Below are 6000 nucleotides of genomic sequence, written 5' to 3'. Positions count from 1 at the left end.
TTAAGCCAAGGAGCACACATTTCCTTTAAAACGTGGAAGTCACTAATAGAATAGGTGGGCTACGGATATGGCAGAAATTACAAGAGTGAGACACGAGTTACTCCTCTTCGGGAAAAACACCCAATCCCACCTCTGCGTGTGACATGTGGGGGGAACCAAGACCCAGGAGGAGGTTGACTGGCCCGGATCGCATCAAGCAGGTGGCAGAAACAGGAGGACACTAGTGCTGCTCAGGACAGATGGCAGAGGCTGGGAGGAGAGGCTTGGGTCCCCTTAGGGTTAGGGGGCTGTCCCCTCCCCCCACTCTTGGGTCTGCGCTAATGGAGCTGCCCCAGGTCAGAGGCTGGGCCTGACAGATGGGATTCTACAGGGGCAAAAAGGTTCAGAGGGTGAGGGGCCTTTGTCCCAACCCCAGATGGCAGGGCCCCAGAAGTAGGGCCCCTCCTGAACTGGAAGGTCGTGGCCGGAGACAGAATCTTTGTGGAAACGTAACAGCCAAGCCCCTCCACCCAAGGGACTGGTGCAGGCCTTTCCAGCTTTCAAAAAGACCCCTCCACTCCACATGCAAATCAAATGCAAATGAGCCTACAGCCACTGCGCAAACCCCGCCTTCCTTTCCCTCTTGCTGAGGTCCACCCCACAGGTCCAGACACCCACGGACGTCCAGACACCCGAAGCCCCAGGCCCATCCTCAGCACACGCTCAGACCCCTCACACCAGGACTGGGCATGAAATGGGCTCAGCTGACCCATCTCTGCCTGGAGGCTGCATCAGACCTGGCCCACTCCTGCTGCCTCTCCCCCATCCGTCCTCCCCCGGCTCAGGCAGATCTTTTAACACCATAAATCAGTATCGCAAAGCTAGAGTGATCAAACCAGTCTGATACCGGTATGAAAACAATCAAGGGCCCAGAAATAAATCCACGCAGATATGGCCAAATGATATTTGACAAAAGAGCCAGGGATACGCAATGAGGAAAGACGGTCTCTTCAACAAATGGTGTTGGGAAAACTGAATATTCACACGCGACGCATGAAATTAGACCACTCGCCTTACACCACTCACAAAAATTAACTGGAAATTGATTAAAGGCTTAAACCTAGGACCTGAAACCATAAAACTCCTAGAAGGAAACACAGGGGAAAACTCCTTGACATTGGTCTTGGCAATGATTATTCAGATATGACAACAGGGGCGTCTGGGTGACTCAGTCGGTTAAGCGTCCAGCTCTTGATTTCGGCTCAGGTCGTGATCTCGAGGTTTGTGAGTTCGAGCCTCAGGTCGGGCTCCATGCTGACAGCGTGGAGCCTGCTTGGGATTCTCTCTTGTGCTCTCTCTCTCTCTCTCTGCCCCTCCCCTGCTCATGCTCACTCTTTCTCTCAAAATAAATAAATAAACTTAACAAAACAGATGTGACAACAAAAACACAGGCAACAAAAGCAAAAATCAACAAATAAGGACCACGTCCAACTAAAAAGCTTCTACAAAGCAAAAGAGAAAACCAACACAATGAAAAGGCAGGAGCTCAAGTGTCCATCGGTAGGCGAATGGATAAAGACGTGGGCTATATATACAATGGAATATTACTCAGCCATAAAAAAAAAGAATTAAATCTTGCCATTTGCAACGACATGCACGGAGCTAGAGAGTATAATGTTAAGCAAAAAAGTCAGAGAAAGACAAATACCATTGAGTTTACGTGTGGAATTGAAGAAACAAAACAAAGGAGCAAAGGGAAAAAGAAAGAGAGAGAAGCAAACCAAGAAACAGACTCTTGACTATAGAGAACAAACTGATGGTTACCAGAGGGAAGGGGGTAGGGGAATGGGGGACCTAGGGGCTGGGGATTAAGGAGCACACTTGTGATGAGGACCGGGTGTTGTATGGACGTGTTGAATCGCTATATTGCACACCTGAAACTAACACAGCACTGTATGTTAACTAACTGGAATTAATAATAATAATAAATAAAATAAAGTAAAAATAATAAAATGAAAAGGCAGCCTTTGGGATGGGAGAAAATATTTGTAAACACGTATCTGATAAAGGGTTAATATCCAAAAAACATAAAAAACTCCTACAACACAATAGCAAACAAAAAAATCCAATTGAAAAATACACAGAGTAGGGGCGCCTACGTGGCTGAGTCGGTTAGGCATCCGACTTCCGCTCAGGTTATGATCTCGCGGTCCGTGAGTTCGAGCCCCGCGTCGGGCTCTGTGCTGACAGCTCAGAGCCTGGAGCCTGCTTCGGGTTCTGTGTCTCCCACTCTCTCTGCTCCTCCCTTGCTCTCTCTCTCTCTCCAAAATAAATAAACATTAAAAAAAAAAAGAGTATTTGTGTAGACATTTTTCCAAAGAAGACACCCAGTTGGCCAACAAGTACATGAAAAGGTGCTCAACCATCTACTCATCATCAGGCAACCGCAAGTCAAAACCACAATGAGATATCGCTGCACGCCTGTCGAAACAGCTATTACCAAAAAGACAAGAGACACCAAACGCTGGCACGGCTGTGGAGAAACGGGAACCTTCGCGGGCTGCTGGTGCGATTATAAATCGGTGCGAGCCACTATGGAAAAGAGCGCGGAGGTTCCTTTTCTGCCAAAAACAGAACCAGCACGTGCCCCGGCTGTGTCACCTCCTGGCGTGTGGCCGAAGAACATGAAATCAGAAGCTCAAAGACCTATCGGCACCCCCAACGTTCACGGAAGCACGATTACAAAAGCCATGGGAGCCATGGAAGACACGGAAACAACCTAAGTGCCAGCGACTGACGAATAGGTGACGAAAACGTGAGAAGGAAAGAGACAGAATGCAATATTACTCAGCCCTAGGGAGAAGGAAGGCCCGCCATGTGTGACAACAGGGATGGACCGGAAGGGCATTTGGCTAAGTGAAGTAATTCAGACAGAGAAAGACCATGGGTGATCTCGCTTATAGGAGGAATCACAAAAACCGAATTCACAGAAACAGAATAGAGCGGTGGTTGTTAGGGGCTGGGGGAAAAGGGGGGAGAGGCCGGGCAAAGGGACCAGCACTGGGACGTCCTCCAGTGCTTCCCCGGCCAGCTCCCCGTCACCCAAGCCTCCGGCTCTGAGACATGGTACCTTCACAGCCGGGCCCTCGAACACCCCTCCAACAGCTCTGGTTTGCCTCACTCGCCGTGCGCAACACCTGAGGTTATTTTATGTATTTGTTTTCTTGGTTTTGCTCGCCTCGGTTCCACAAGGGCAGGGGGCCTGGCCTGTATCTCCCATGCCTAGAACACCGCCTGGCACATAGTAGGGGCTCCATAAATATTTGTGAGCGAAGGGAGGGGGGTGGGAAGGAGAGGAAGGAAGGACCGAACGCCCCCACCGAGGCCCCCCGAAAGAGGCAGACAGATTGGAGCGGAAAATGTGACAATAACCATTTGTTCACTCGACAAAGTTACGGTGCGGGCCAGGCACTGACGTAGGGGCTGGGGACACTGTGGTGAACAAGACAAATTGCCTCAGCTTTCCAGGCCCACGGCTGGTGGGGGAGACTGAGAAGCCACAGGGGTCACTGTTCTGAGTCATCTGTGAGGTCCCGATGAGGGGCCCTGAACCCAAGCCGGGGGTCAGGGCAGGCTTCTAGGAGGAGGCGGCCTCTGGGTTGAAACCCAAAGAGTGAGCAGTGGGGAACTCACCAGAAAACAGGAGGAGGACAGAAAGAGATTGGAGGTGGGAAGCCGGGTCACAGAGGTCACACAGGCCCTGGAGGGGTGGTGGGGTGGTGGGGAGCGATGCAGGGGCCCTGTCCTGGCATTACTACTTACCCCGTTTTACAGATAGAAACACAAGAGACCCAAATCAGAGCGAGGACAGGCCCACACCGTCCGGGCTCCCTGTCCAGTGCTCTTCCCACTGCATCAGTGTGGGAATACCAGTTTCTTCCCTGGAACCTTCTGGAGCCTTGGGAAGGGGCCACTCTCCTGTCCGGCCCCATGCCTCCCTACCAGCCCTTTGAGAGAAATATTAATATTTTGGAGTGAAACCACGCTCCTTTGTTATACAAGGAAGTGGCCTTCTTTTTTTAGAGATGCAGACTAAAGTGTTGGAGGTGATGATTCACGATCTCTATAATGCACATTAAACCACCTCGAAAAGAAATGGAGGAAGCATTATGGAAAATGCCAGAGTTCATCTGGATGTCGGATATACAGTTCATAATGTTATCCTCTGTTTTTCTGTGTGTCTAAAATTACTCGACGCAGTTCAGCGTAAACCACTGAAAGAAAAACATGAGGGCAGACCCTGGGTGTGGCCACAGCTGTGAACGTGAATTGAGAAGGCTGAAAGGCAAGCTAGGAGAACATTCTGAACTGGGAAAACCAGGTCTGTGTGTGGGCCCCTGGGCAGTCCCTCCCCGTGTGGGGCCCCTTCCCCTGGGACACCCTGAGTCTCTGCCCCAGTGCTGCGTCTGGTGCTCTCCTGGATTCGGCCACTGGGGGCTCTGCGCCCCTTCCCCAGGACACCGACTCTCAGGTTGGGGGCCAGGCAGGAGGCCAACGGCTTTGCTGTCCCCAAGCCCCGAGACGCCAGACCAGTGTGCCAGTGTCTGAACTGGGGAATGGACAGAAGGGCGCAGCCCCATCTCACCCTTTCGATCTGGGCCTAGACACCTGCTCTCTTGCACCATCTACCCCATTGGACTGGCTGGGAAACTGAGGCCCAGGCCTGACCTGGGTCCCCTGCTTTGGGGACCTGTACTCTTCTTAAGGACCCAAGACATATAATCCTACAGAAGGAAGAGGGCAGAGGAGGAGGCCCAGTGCACCAAAAGAGTCAGAAGATGATGTCTGGCCCTCAGCAAGTCAGGGCCAGAGGCAGAGGGCAGGGGACGCGTCCCCGGCAGCGTGAGGTCTCTGTGTGAGGAAGTCAGTGCAGGCCGGGAGCCTCCAGCCCCTGTGGAGAGGGCTCTCCCGTCCCTAGCTGTGCCCCCTGCATCAGTACGGCCCCAGTCTCCCCAGCTCGGGGCCAGGGGATCCTCTCTCCCTGTTCAAGCAGGAACCTCAATGTCCCTGTCAGCCTGTCCCTCTCACTCACCCCCAAACCAGCGAAGTGCTCTCCTTAAGACCTCCCCTTCCATTCAGCCAGTGAACAAATATCTTCCAAGTTCCTTCCACATGCCAGGCACAAATTAGGCACCAGGACCTCCACTGTGAACAAAACAGACACAGTCCCTCCCTCCTCCCCGCTCCCCCCCCCCCCCACTGCTGAGCTGACACTGGTGGGAAACAGACACAAAGCAAGATGAGTCAACGAACACATAACACACCATCAAGGGCACAGTTAGCAAAGCTATCGAGGCACGAGGAGCTAGAGAGTGGTGGCGACCAGACAATTCTAATTTAGGGTCACCTCTGAAGGGTGAGATTGAGCAGACACCTGAATAAAGTGAGGGAGGGGCCGTGGGGCTACCTGGGGAAAGAAGGCAAGTGCAAAGGCCCTGAGGCAGGGAATAGGTTTGCCACCTGAAGGGTTGGCAAGAAGACCAGCGTGGCTGGAGTGGAGAGTGCCAGCGAAGAGATACTGCGACAGCCACGCAGGACACGAAGGGGCTGGATGGGGGCGGTGGCAGTGGAGGGGTACAGAGTGGCCCGATTCTGGATCTGCTAAGGGATCAGTATGTGCCGTGTGGGAGCAAAAAGGAGTTGGGAGAGAAGATAGCACCTCCATTTTAGAGACCATGCTCCTTGCGGTATCCCCAGCGCAGGGAACAGAGCCGATCTCAATCAGCAGTTACTGAAAGAGAAAAAGCAAATAAAGGGAGAAAGAATCTCAGCCCGCCCACTCCTTCTGGCCTCCCAGCTATCGTTTTCCAGAACTGAAGGCGTCTTTCAGGGACTCCCCCATACCCTCCCACAGGATGCTGGGAGGCCATCCTCGGTATTCCTAGTTCCTAGGAATCATCATGCTGCCTTGGCTTGAAGACATTCCAGGTCGAGGCACTCCCCAAGTCCCCAGATTAGCTC

The sequence above is a fragment of the Lynx rufus genome, unplaced genomic scaffold (genome assembly GCF_022079265.1).
Source record: "Lynx rufus isolate CCGP_SWC_20201006 ecotype Redwood Valley unplaced genomic scaffold, mLynRuf1.p SCAF_8, whole genome shotgun sequence".
NCBI lineage: Eukaryota > Metazoa > Chordata > Mammalia > Carnivora > Felidae > Lynx > Lynx rufus.
Note: the sequence above shows the minus strand (reverse complement) of the source record.